The following is a 14,652-nucleotide window of genomic DNA, read 5'->3' as shown; positions in this document are numbered from 1 at the left end:
AAACTGGGAAGCAAATTGGGTATAAGACTATTAGACTATTCAATAAAATCGACGCCAGCCCCAATCATCACCTCTACCCGCCCCCTGAACCGCCCGCAGGCCCTGATCACCATGTCCATGTCCAAGCTGGCTAAGTTCGCCTTAATTTTGGCAATGATGAAGGTCTTTGTGGCATGGAGATGTCTATTGGTGCATGCCTCAAAGTAGCCCCAGGTCCAAAAGTCCAATGGATTAAGATAGGTGCTGCTGGGAAGCCACATATCCTTCGAGACGTGAGTAACTGCAGGATCCAAATTCACCCATCTTTTAAGCTAACCTTTGACACGGCAGGTATTATTAGGGCCACAGTTGAGCTAGAACAACGTTATATACCTTTTTGGAAGGATTTAGCTAGGTTTGTCAGCGTAACCCATAGTCTAAAACGAGTTTCAAGGTTCCATATGGGCCCCTCTTGTCCAGAACCGAGAATTTTTCAAGAATTTAGACGTTTTTGACATATCAAAATCTGCCATGTTTAACTTTGCCGAAGTACTACGGCCAAGCCAGCAGCGATAGAGAGCTCTAGTCTTTTCTTGTGTCTTACCTATGTATCTAACAGTAACTCCAGCAAGTTTTATAAGTTTATCTTATCTACAGATGGACCGAGGTCAGATTTAGTAGGCCATAGTCGAGAATCCAAGGTTTTTATAGTGGGGTCAAACGTCCTGATTGGTCCAGTAGTTTTGGAGCTATGGCCGTTTGAAAAATGTCCGGTTTTATTTGCCTTACCCTGTATATGTTGAATAATGGTCATGTTAATTAAATTGACAGGTAAACCTAAAGTGCCTATTCTAGCACAGAATCCCAACTTTATTATGAAACAAATAAAAAAATACTATGGGGGGGGGGGGGGCAGTTTTTTGTTTGTTTTAGTTTTTACTTTTAGCCAGGTTAATGATTTCACATTCTTCTTCAAAATAAGTGGTAGGGTTCAATGCTCGATAAGTATTTTTAGGGAGAGCACCATTAAATTTCTCCGTGAAGAAATTCAAAGTGAGTAAGTTGAGTAGATTTTCATTAAACATTTTATCTCATTTAGCAGCTGAGTAATTATTTTATCCCCTTTTTCACACTGACTGACCATGTAAATTGTGAATTAATTTGCAATAATAAATGTGTTTTTTAGAATATTTAATTTTTTCTGGCTATCCAACATTTTTTTATGAAGTCAAAAATGTACAAAATATAAAATTTGTTTAAAATATAAAAATTCAGTTTAAAGTTGAGTGTTATGTCACCACACAAAACAAAATTGAATGCGTTGTTCAGAAAAAGAATACATAGGCGTACACATGGGGTGTCAGGGTATGGGGTATAACTCCCATAACCATTTCCGAGGAGGGTTGGGCCCTTCTTGGGCAAATTTCATAATTGGTTGTAAAAAAAATGGAGTAGGGGGATATGTAAGGTGCTTTCCACCCTCTTTCCAGCTAAAATTGAGCACGAAGATTATTGCTTTGGCGTGAAAATGAGGGGGTGGGGAGTCTACCCATTTTAAGGAAGGGTTATGAGTTGTACCAATCTCCCCTAAGTAAAATTTGACACAAGGGGGGGGGGAGGGGGTGAGAATTTAAACTAATTCAAGGGGGTAAAAACTATTTTACAATAACCCTTCATATAAATTCCAAAGTGATTTTTTTTGGGAAGCCATGACTCTCCCCCCACCCAAAATTATGTTACACGCCCTTGGAAGGATATGAATATAAAATTATGCAAAACATCCGCACAATTTAAAACATCAACACAGGAATTTCAGACCATAATTTATTCCATTCTTAAAGCAATGTAGGTGAATTATGTAAATAAATAAAAATTACTTGAATTTTAACTTTTTTCTAGAGACGCAACTTGGTTTAAATTCAAGTACAAAAATGTTATATCATTTTTTTAACCATGCCATAGAATAAACAAGGATGATAACATTCATTAAAAGCAAAGCTCTGAAACGGTATGATACACAAATATTAACACTTGTAGAGTGCACAACTAGATAAGAGGATTGTGCTTTAGGACATTTTCAAGACTTGTCTATAACATTGTGCCTTGTTGTAATAGGAGTTAGTATGCAAAAAAATGAGCTTAATATGATTATAAATATAACATAAAAAATTGTTGTCAAAAAAGGTTAAAAATCAACAGGTTTTAAATGGACGCACGGACTTTCTGGTAACGATTATAGAGTTGCTACGCTACCTGACTGAATAATCATGCAAAGTTGACGCAACCATTAAATTTCAAATTAACTGTGTCATTTGATTCTTTAAGGTCCGTTCTTTCTAAGGATATTTAGAGATTAGACAAAAAAACTATAAATTTATATACAGTGTGTTTTTTTATGAGAACTTTTTTGAAAGCAATTTTACCCCACTTATAGTTATCAGAATTTAATTATTAAGGGCTTATTTTCTTCGTTTTTTATAACCATTTTTAGAACATCAAAAAATATTTCAGTTTTTATTTCAAAAGTGCAGAAAAATCAAAAATTCAAGACCTATGTGTCAACATCTAAAAATGGTTTTAGCCCCTTTTCTCCATGCTCGAATCTTCTACCCTTTGCAAGAATGGCTGCAAAACGCTTCAAAGTTGATATACAGAGTTAAAAATTTATACAGATACTTTTAGGAACATGTACTTAAACATATCAAAGTTTGAAGGCCATATCTCAACCAAGGAGGGAGTACTGGCCTCCCAAAGTCGACTACTGAAAATCCAATTTTATTCTTGCAAAGGGTAGAAGATTTGAGCTTAAGAAAAATGCGCTAAACCATTTTTAGACGTTGACACCCAAGTTTTGAATTTTTGATTTTACTGTACTTTTTAAATAAAAACTTGAATATTTTTTTGATGTTCTATAAATAGTTATAAAAAACGAAGAAAATAAGCCGTTAATCATTAAATTCTGATAACTATAAGTGGGGTAAAATTGCTTTCAAAAAAGTTCTCATAAAAAAAACACACTGTATATACCCTTCATTATATATAATACCCCTTCTGTAGATTAAAAGTTACTTCACCTATATTTTTTCGTTAATCAAGATAATGTTTTAAAGCCAACGAATGATAGAACGTGTTTTTAAAACTTTGGGGACCTTCCCCATTGTTTCTTGTTTCATTCACATAAGTTCTCTTTAAAAATAATTAAAGATACATTTTTAATTGTAGTAAATAAAGTGAAAATTAGCTATTTTAATTTGAATTTGACCTTATGTGACATGAATAAACTATTTCCCAGAATAAGATAATGAAATATTTGTAAACACATGCTAAGATGGAGAGGGAGGGGGGAAGGTGAGGGGTGTATATTAACTCAAGGCATCACTGCTTGGGATACCAACCATCTCTCCTCAGTTCCCGCATTCTCCGACCATACACACCACACACTACGCTGTCGGAGATATTTTGCAAAGGTCAACAGATCCCTCCGTCTTCCGACACCGGAGATATTTTGCCTAGGCCCTTGGCTTTACAAAAAATATGGAGGGGGGGGGGGGGGGATAATAGCCAAGCAGGTTTTTGGTAAATAGAAAGGGAGAGTGTTTTATATTTTAGCAGAAACCAATGTTAGTTGTAATGTAATTCTGACCCTTTTACTGATCCATTAATGTAGTTAAATATTATGGTTAAAGTTACAGTTATTTAATGTTTAGGAAATTTTAATATGTATTATTTTTAAAAGCGAAGCTTTTCAATGATTAGGTTCGAACCCCTCGTCTGTCCGTAGTAACGGATAGCTTTTTTCGTTAATTTTGGCATGTTAGAATTTTCTTATCGATTTCAAACTTTGCATGATGATTCCTATAAGAGTTAGGTACGAGTTTGAAAGCGAAGCAGCTCTATAATCGTTACCAGAAAGTCCGTACATCCATTTTAAACATGTTGCTTTTTAACTTTTTAACAACAAAACTTTATTGTCCGATTGGTCAGATTTTTAGAACACAAATTCCTAAGACAACAAAGTACAATGTTATCAGCGAAGCATCTCTACAATCAAATCCTAAAAATGTAAGTATGTCCAGTCCATAAAAGATATCCTGTATTTAAGTAGGTTTCAACAAATTTACTTAAAAATTTTATTCGAAATTATAATTTGTAATTCTGATTTTTCAGTTCTGACACTCTACTGATGTTAATGTTCGTTTGTCTTATCGTCTCAAAGCTTCGCCTTATGGATGTTGTCATCCTTGTTTCTTGAAATAACCATTTCTATACAGAAAAAGTTTAATTATAAAATATTTTTTTCTCGTATTCATTCGAATCCGGTGGATAGGAACCGGTTCTCATCCATACGAAAAAACTATGTCTAGCATCGTATTATATCCAGCTTTCTACGAATATAAAAATGTACAATCATAAGATTAAAACTAGTTTTTTTAGCCAAACTAGTTTTAATCTAATAATTGTACATTCTATATCCGCGGAAAGCCGTTTATAATACGATACGAGAAATAACTATTCTCTTATTCATTCGAATCCGGTGGACAGGAACCGGTTCTCATCAATACGAAAAATCTATGTCTAGCATCGTATTATATCCAGCTTTCTACGAATATATATAAAAATGTACAATCATAAGATTAAAACCAGTTTTTTTTATCCCCGAGGTGCCGAAGGCACGGGCTAAAAAAAACTGGTTTTAATCTTATAATTGTACATTGTATATCCGCGGAAAGCTGATTATAATACGATGCGAAAATTAACTATTATCTATAGGCTCAGCATTTGAAGGGGTAGAGAAAGACAGAAAAATAGGCTAAAACTAACTTGGGTTCCATATGTATCTTTACTAAAATGTATTTGGTTCTTTTTTTTTGCGAGTTTTAATAAACAACAAAAAAATACTTATTAAATAAAGTAGTAAGGTTTTTTATCTAAAGCATAAGATTGTCAACAACCACTGAACTGGTTGAAATCAGGTAAGCTTCACATAGGTCCTGAGATGGTTTTAGGCTATTTCATTTATAGATTTAGAATTTTGAGATACTTTTAAGCTATTTTTTCCAGCCCCTATATGCTAGGGGCGTAGCCGCTAGTTTTATACAATAAGATAAAAAATCTTAGTTTGATCATAAAGTATGAAATAAAATTCTAGCCCATTAGTTCATGTCATGCGTTCTTATTTACTTTATGAGTTCAAAAGATACTTTCTATATGTTAAAAAACTTTTTAAAAAGTTGTTATTTTATTTCCAGTATGGCTTCGAAACCGATCTATATCCGCTGGATTAGAACCGGTTCTAAATCATACTGAAAAAAAATCATGTATCTTAATTTATTTAATATCAGTTTTGTCAGCCTAGGGCTTCTGTCCCTCGTGGCTAACAAAACTGGTTATAATTTCATAATTTTTTATTTTGATATCCTCGGAAAACTGACTATAATACACTGCGATAAATAACTGTAATAATTTTTAGGTAATTTAAATTTATTTCACAAGTTTTTGAGTGGTTATGCGTTTTTTTGTTGTTGAATATTTCGATAATACACTTACATAAAAAATTTGTGTTTTAATAAAATATTTTTTGCAATATTCATAAAATTTAAATGAATACAAGAGCATATAATTTTTTATTAAAATTTTTTTTTTTAAACCTTGAACATTGCAAGTTTGAACCAACCAATCAAAATTTAATGAAAAGTACCCATAGTTTTTAAGCAAACTAATGAAGAAAAAGTTATTATAAAATTTTGGGTACCAGTATAATTTACAATCCAATGTCCTCTTCCTTCCTGGATGTTAATAGTTATTTCTCGCATTGTATTACAAACAGTTTTCCGCGGATATAAAAAGGACAGTTTTAAGATAAAAACCAGTTTTATATTCGTAGAAAACTTTACATTATACGATGCTAGACACAGTTTTTTTTCCTTATGGATGAGAACCGGTTCTAATCCAGCGGATATTAATCGGTTTCGAATGAATACAGAAAATATACGTGGATATACGTGGATATTATGACAGGGGAAAAATTGTCGCCAATTTAGGTTGCTAACATAGAACTCATTCATAAGCCAGTTCATTAATCTAGAAGGAGGATGGGATAAGGAGGGTGGATGATGGGTATCGTTATTTTAGCCCGCTGCAAGTTTCACTTTATCAGAGAACATGAAAATCTGGTGTAACATCCAAGTAATGATAAATCCTGGACTAGACATAATCTGCTTCTATTACTTTTTAACTTTTCCCCTACTTTTGTAAATTTGTAAAGAAACAGGTTGAAGACAGGCAAATATAAGGTTTGATTTTGTACAATATTTACTTCATGTACATATGGGATATATCGAAATTTTTAGATATTTAAATGTTTAAATTTAATTTTTTAAAATGCATTAGTATTAGGAATTTAGGACAAACGCAGGAGTGACAAACGTCGGAGTGTACACTAAACATAACTTATTTTAAACCATCTTATACGGTTATAAATACCTAACCCCTGCGGGAGGCTAATTCGTTTATTTATATCCTACCCTGACCTGCATGGATATACTTAATTAACCTAATATTTAGCCACTGCGTTTGTCCTGGAATCGTTTAGAACCCTTGTACTTTTAAAACCTGAGTACATTCTCCGACTACTAGTTACTTGTCCCCTAGGGTTGATTTCTCTTGAGATGTTCACAAATACAATTGTACTTGTTACAGATAACTTATTGTACTTTGTAGCGAAGCTTCTCTTTATTCACTTTGTTTGTTCGTCTGTTGCATATTTTTAATACATCCCAAGATTTATTTAAACAATTAGAATTCAGAATACAACTGGTCCGCTGGTTTATCAGTCAAACTCAGGAAGATGTTTAAATTCTAGAAAAATAAATGTAATTTTCTTGTATGTTTTCCTTATATAAAAGTAACAGGATGTTTGTCTGTCTTAATATCTGTGATTGTATGTAGTGATTACCTCATACGGGCTATAGACTGCTTTTTATGGATAACTAAAAGTGGCACAATATCGTATTATCTGTCCAAACACCCGGGGTATCAATATAAGTAACACCTAACAAATACCAACTCTTTGATTGCACGACATTTTCTCTAGAAAACCCAACTGTGCCTAGTAATGAGTTATGCCTGTTTTAGGCAAAGGCATTCCCCATTCATTTAATGTCTCTAAAATTATCTTTAATTTCGTATGTATTGTTCTAAATGTATGGAGCTTTGCTTTGCTAGTTATGGGTGGTGTCATACTTGGTTTCTATTACAAAAGTAAAAAAAAGACATTAGACTATTTTCTTTTTAGACTTTTCAATATAAAGTTTTACAGGAAAGATAAATAAAATACAAATGTTTGTTTGAATTCTTAATAAAGTTTTTACCTAATAGAGAAGCTTTTCTATAATTTTTTTAGGCATGTTCGAATTGTCCTAGCGTTTTAAAACTTAGTATGGCGATTCCTTTTATGGTTAGATTCAGAAATCGTATCAACTGTATAATGTCCATACGTCTTTTTAAAATATGTTGATTTATTACTTTTTTGACACTTTTTACTTCTATCCATCTGGTTTTTTAATACTTATTCCTAGACCAATAAAGTACAATATTGTAAAATAAGTCCTAAAAATGTAAGTATGTCCTTATTCAGTTCTGACACTAAACAAGTGTTAATGTTCGTTTGTCCTACCATTTCAGAGCTTCGCTTTTATTGATGTTGTCATCCTTGTTTTCTTAAATTTACTAAGATTTTCATAAATTACATTTTTGTTAGATAAAAAAGCAATTTATAATTTTAAAGATTATTAATGTTGAAGATTTTCTTTTCATAAAAAAATATTTATTTTATTTTGTAACATTTATAAAAATGAAACTCAAAGATATACAAAATCGTCTTGATGGCGCTTTCATACAAAGTACTCTGGTGAGCATCTGTGACCCCTCCCTAACCTTCTTTTAAAATGAACTAGCGGCTTCGCCCTTAGCCTCTAGGGGCTTTGCCCCAAGAGGTAATTAAAAAAAATAAAAAGAATTAAGTACTACTGGTGCTGCCAGTAGTTTTATGTGAACTAACTTCCAATAAACAAAAAATGGGGGGGGGGGATTTTTTTTGTTTCTTGGGGGGTTGGGGGTGTCCCACATCTCATATAAATAGCTTAAAAACACCAAAGGACCAATAGGTATATACCCTGAAGAGTAGAATCCGATCGGTTCAGTGGTTACCGAGATCTTAAGGGACGGACGCACAGAGAGACGGATAGACATCAAGCTACTCTGTAGGTTTTTGTTTTGTTTGTTTGTTTATTACTTTAATACTTTAGATTACTTTATATGTTATATTTTGGTAGCCCCAAAGGTTTATATCCCGCAGGGTTATAGCCCCAGCCCCTCAAATGGTATTATTTTGAATTTGTTAAAGAAATAAGGGAGGGAGGGCCAATCAGTGCTCAACCGGCATTTTGTGTGAAAGCTTCATCATCTTGAGTTTCCCCCTGCATTTGAGAAGATACAATATGAGGAAAAATGAATTTTAGTGATTTAAATCCATAAAAGGTTTTATCAGGGAGGAATGGGTTACTGGACTGGAAATCATGCTGGTACCCAAAGTTTTTGTAAATACTTTCTCTTATTAGTTGGCTTAAAAACTTTGGATACTTTTATAAATTGATTGGTTCAAATTAGCAATATCTAAATTTTTTTAACCAATGATTTTAATCTACACAAGGGGTGATTTTGTTTATCTTCAATTTACCGTTCATTGTCATATCCTGTAAGATTTCTCGGTTGTTCCTTATGTAAAAGTGACAAGATCTGTGTCTGTACCGAAGGATCTCGTCAAAGAAGATAAAGTACTTTATCTTCTTTGGATCTGGTTAACCATTGCCCCAAAATGGTTCTCCTTTACAGTTTAGCTTTTCATAGGTCCTGGGAAGGTTTATAACTTTTTTTTGGGGGAGGTTACCACCATCCTCCAAAATCATCCCTAGAAAAAAAAGAACTCTAAACAATTCTTATTATTTATTTTTAAAACTACAATCGAAAGAAGGGGAGGATTGACCCTGTCGACCCTAGAGTCCTCTAGCGGCGTAGCCGCTTGTAGGCTATCAAGTAGCAAAGTTTGTTTTTGTCTGAAGTTAAAGATATCGAAAAGGGCTGGTCCGAATGACTTGTACTGATCAGGGGAGCTTAATACATATATTTTGGTGTTTTTATGCTATATACATGACCCTCTTCCCCCCCGTGCTATTGTGGTAGGGGTGAAGCAGTTCAACCCTACTTAGCGAGTCCGGCAAAAGAGCACCTAGCCTTAATGATCCTATCAATAAAATACTCCAAGTAGTTACAGTGTTGAAGATTTATTTCGAACTGATTATACATAACAAATTAATGGCTTTATATACAAACAGATTACAAAATTGGGTTAGGAATGTGATGGTTAGGAGATTAACCACCTGTGCGTTTTATCGGGAGCCCCGGAGCGTAGCATGCTCTGGGAAGTGACAGTCTGTCCGACTACCACACTATCCCCTAGGGGCTAAGGGACAAGCAACTTGTTGATCTGCATGCAAAGATATGACTCTCCCAAGAGTTTTATCCTTAAGGATAATTCAATCCAAAGTTTTCAAATGTACATATACAGACTACAAATGCATACAAAACATACATAAGCCAGGGAGGAAGGGGATATTGGGCTGTTTATTACACTAGTCCCTAAAGTTTTGTAATAACGTTTTCTTATTCGTTACATTTCATTAATTTTTTAATTGGTTGGTTCAATCTAAACGTTTCAACCAATAGTTATAATTTACAGAAGGGGTAATTTTCTGTATCACCAAACATTTTAAACACTTTATAACATCAGGGATTTGTGGGATAAGACAACTTGGCTATGTATACCCTATTATTTATGATTAACAAAACAACCCCTTCTGTGGTTGAATTCAGTGGTAGAAAAGTTTGGTAAGCTAGTTTGTTATAATAACAGATCTATAGTATAGATGTATATACAGACAACTACCTCTCTTCCTTTTTCAAAGACCTCTTTCGTCTGCTTCTAAATTATTTTCTGCTTCTTTGCTGTGTTAATATAAGCGACACCATTGGTTGATTTTCAATGACCCAATAGAAAATTGCACAAGGCGGTTGCGATGGGGAGATACAGTTATCTAACCCTTTCTCCATCTAGTGTTTTACTCTAATGCTATAATAGTACCCAAAGCTTTAAAAATGTGTTTATTAAACTTTGGGTTCAGTACAGTAATTTACAGTCAAATGTCCTCTCCCTCCCTGATGTAAGACACACAAACACCAACTTATAAACACACCCTTTCCTAAGTCTAGTTAAGACATTTCACTTGTCACCAAACAATGACATTTTTAAAAGCGAAGCTTTACTATAATTAGGGTCGGTCCGTCCGTACGTCCGTAACGGATAGCTTTTTCGTTATTTTAGGCATGTTAGAATTGTCCTATCGATTTCAAATTTTGCATGATGATTCCTTTAGTAGTTCGGTACGATTTAGAAAGCGTAGCAACTCTATAATCATCACCAAAATGTCCTTACATCCATTTTAAACATGTTGATTTTTTTACTTTTTTAACAACAAATTTTTATGTGATCTAATCATCCGATTGATCTGATTTTTGGTATATTGATTCATGGGACAACAAAGTATAATGTAATCAGCGAAGCAACTCTATAATCAAGTCCTAAAAATGTTAGTATGTCCATAAACATTATCCTGAATCAAGCAGTTTTTCAACAAATTTACTTACATTTTTGCTTTGACTCTTATACATCTATATTATGATTATTCAGTTCTGACACTGTACAAGTGTTAATGTCCGTTTGTCCTACCGTTTCAGTGCTTGGCTTTTATGGATGTTGTCATCCTTGTTACAATATATGTAAAGATGTAAAATCCAGACAACTACCTGGATTTAGTATTGGGGACCTTTTTCGTCTACTAGCAAATTGCTCATTGCTCTATTTTGTAGCAACTTGGCTGTTTCAATATTACCAACACTATTGGCTGATATTCAAAGACTCAATTGAAAGTCAGTACAGAGTCCACAGGCAGGGATTAGAATGTAAGAACTAACCCATAGATACTGCTTTTAAAAGTTTAATTGTTATGTGTTTCAATATCTTTCTTTCTTCATTGTTAGTAAATAAACATTTCTGAAAATTATTTGTTTATTGTAGACAAGGATGACAACATCCATAAAAGCAAAGCTCTATAATGGAAGGACAAACGGACATTAAGGCTTGTATAGTGTCTTTAGTAAATAATCAGAATATAAATGTATAAGAGTCGAAGCATAATTTTAAGTATATATGTTGAAAAACGGTTTGATACAGGATAATGTTTATGGACATACTTACATTTTTAGGACTTAATTATAGAGTTGCTTCGCTTATGATATTGTACTTTTTTGTCCCAGAAATCAGTATACCTAAAATCAGATCAATAAGTAAAAAATCAACATGTTTAAAATGGACGTACGGACATTCTGGTAGTGATTATAGAGTTGCTACGCTTTCTTAATCGTACCTAACTACTACAGGAATCACCATGCAAAGTTTTAAATCGATAGGACAATTTTAAAATGCCTAAATTTACGAAAACATCAAAAGGATAGGTAATTATTCCTGCCCTTTCCGACAAAGTGCCTTTGAAAATTGCATTCATCCTTATTATGAATATTTTACAAAGGAAGGAAGCTAGTTTTTTTTCTGTCATTCCTAATCCCTGCGATTGCCCTAACCCTGAGGAACCCATTATTGTGGTGATTTAACCCTGCGGGGCTTCCCATACCTATTATATCCTAAATTAACGTAACCTGACCTCTAGTAATAAGTAAAACTAATAAAGGAAACAAACAATTTTGACAAAAATACATCCACTGTATTTTTGCCAGTTGCAGGAACGGCAACGTCCCCCCCCCCCCCACATACAATTTAAAAACAAGGAGGCAAATATGTATAGGAGAAAATATATTTTCACATTAAAAAACAAGAATTCATAGAATACACAGAAATTTACCATTAAAATGTGTCTTGGTTTGCCTTCAGCAAGGTGTTATTTATAGACAGTTATTTTGTGTTTTTGAATTCAACTCACAAAACTGAGCCACTCTACAAACACACACTCACACACACACACATTCGCACACTTACACACACACGCACTCACACATACACACACTCTCACACACACACACACACACACACACACACACACACACACACACACACAGAGAAAAGTTTTCTGTTTATGCAGAAAATGAAAATATAAAATGTTGAATGTCTTTTTTATTCACCCATTCTATACTTGGTGTATTCATCAGGGATCTAAAGGGATAAGACAATGGCCGATAAATTGAAGAACATCTTCAATGATGATATACAAAATTACCCCTTTCTTTAGATTACAATTTATGGTTGAAAAGTTTTGACACCCAACTTAATGAACCAGCCAATTAAAATTCGATCAAAGTCCTCAAAAGATATTAAACTAACAATTAAGAAAACATTATTATAAAACTTTGGGGACTAGTTTAATTTACAGGCCATTGTCCTCTCCCTGTGTTTTCATTCTTTAATATATTCATAGATTTACCTGCAAAATCGACACAAAATTGTTCAACCTTTTTAATTTTTCAAAGAACGGTCTTAAATCTTTTACTTTAAGTGCTTAAAATTTTGGCGTTTAAGAATCGTCCAAACCATTTCTTACTTATGTACGAGCAATTATAAAATTTTTACCAGAATGTCCACATATTAGGTATATTGAGTTTTGTTTAGCTTATATGGCCAGATTTTTCAATTGTAATTACTTGGACTGAAGGGTAAAATGTATTAAGCATTTAAATTGAAGCATGTTCTTTATAAATCAACTAGCGGCTTCGCCCCTAGCCTCTAGGGGCTTTGCCCAAGAGGAAATTAAAAAATTAAGTACTACTGGTGCTGCCGCCAGTAGTTTTATGTGAACTAACTTCCCCATAAGAATAAAAAAATTGTGGAAAAATAGGTACCTACGCTGCTACGCAAGAAAAAAAAATGGGGGGGGGGATTTCTTATTTTTGGGGGGTTGGAGTTGTCCTACCCCCCAAGAAAATAGCCTAAAACCACCACAGGACCAGTAGGTATATTCCCTGAAGAGTAGAATCCGATCGGTTCAGTGGTTACCGAGATCTTAAGGGACAGACGGACAGACAGACAGACAGACAAACAGACAAACAGACATCGTTCTACTTTGTATTATAGATTACACAACCGTTTAATGATACATCTTTTTGTTTATAATTCTATATAATATCTAGCCTTTTAAAAGTTATATTATATAATTTAAGCCGCGCAAATTTTAAATCCTTTTTTTGTCAAGAAGATTTTGATGTTCTTTTTGACTTTAAAATATAATCCACGCCAGGCTACAATTGAATCAAGACAAAAGTAAGTGCCGATCTCTCTAATTCACTAGGATGTATGGTGAAATTAGACATAAAACCATTATGATAGCAGGTCCCAGAGCTCGGCACTTACTTTTATCTTGATTCAATTGTAGCCTGGCGTGAATCTGCTTCTTGTTTTTTGCCTCTCTCATTCATTGGCTCTACATATTGGTACTTTTATTCGTTGGTTCAATTTTCTTCAATACATTTTGATCTACTGAATTAAACTGTTTTTAACCTATTTTTAAAACATATATCAAAAATATACTATGACACCAGTAGAATTAAACTGCAGAGCCTAAATTTGAATTAAGTCCCCAATAAACTTTTTTGAGGGGATTTAAAAATTAATTTTACTGTTGCTGTGGTCTTTTTTGATGAGAGCAAAAGGTCTTTTTTTATTTGGGTAAAATTCGTAGCTTTTAGAGTGTTTTGCTTCATATATATAGTATTCTGGTATAGAGTAAAATTAGGCCTTTTGATTTCATCTAAATTAATTCATTAAAAACTTAATTCTTTACAATATATCAATGAATTAACTTTATCGTGCTTGTTTTCCATCACTTATTTAAAACACAAAAAAATTGGCTGTAAAGGGTTAAATAGTGAAAGATGACAACAAACGTTTACGCAATACAACAAATTTTTTTTTGTCACATATACAAATATGATAAAATATAAGATTATTCAAACTTATTTTTTTAAATATTTTTAAAAAGCATGTATCTTTTATGTGTATAGTTTTCATTCTTTTCATTTTAATTAAATAAAAATTATTTAACTACATTGGAAATAAGTCACTTTGTGAAAACACTCTTTTTTGAATTGTAAAAAACTGAAATGAAACAAGACTTTTAATTGGTTCAGACTTCAGAATAATATGTTTTATTTTAATGTTAAATTTCTTCTATATAAATCATTGTTTTAGAAAAAAATTATTTGCATCGAACAAAGTAGAGTTTTTATTATTGTATTGCTATAATCTGAATCACATCAAATTGTTCTGTAAGAAACAATTTAACCCCAAAATAAAAAATGCTTTTGCTTCCATCAAAATGATCACAGCAACATATAAAATTGATTTTTAAATCCCCCAAAAAAAGTTTATTGGGGACTTAATTCAAATTTGGGCTCTGCAGTCTGATTCTACTGGTGTCATAGTATATTTTTGATATATGATAAAAAAATAGGTTAAAAACAGTTTAAGCGATAATTTTGTGTATAATTATTGAG

Source organism: Acartia tonsa, chromosome 2 (genome assembly GCF_053477335.1).
Source record: "Acartia tonsa isolate MP-2025a chromosome 2, ASM5347733v1, whole genome shotgun sequence".
In the NCBI taxonomy this organism is placed as follows: Eukaryota; Metazoa; Arthropoda; class Copepoda; order Calanoida; family Acartiidae; genus Acartia; species Acartia tonsa.
Note: the sequence above shows the minus strand (reverse complement) of the source record.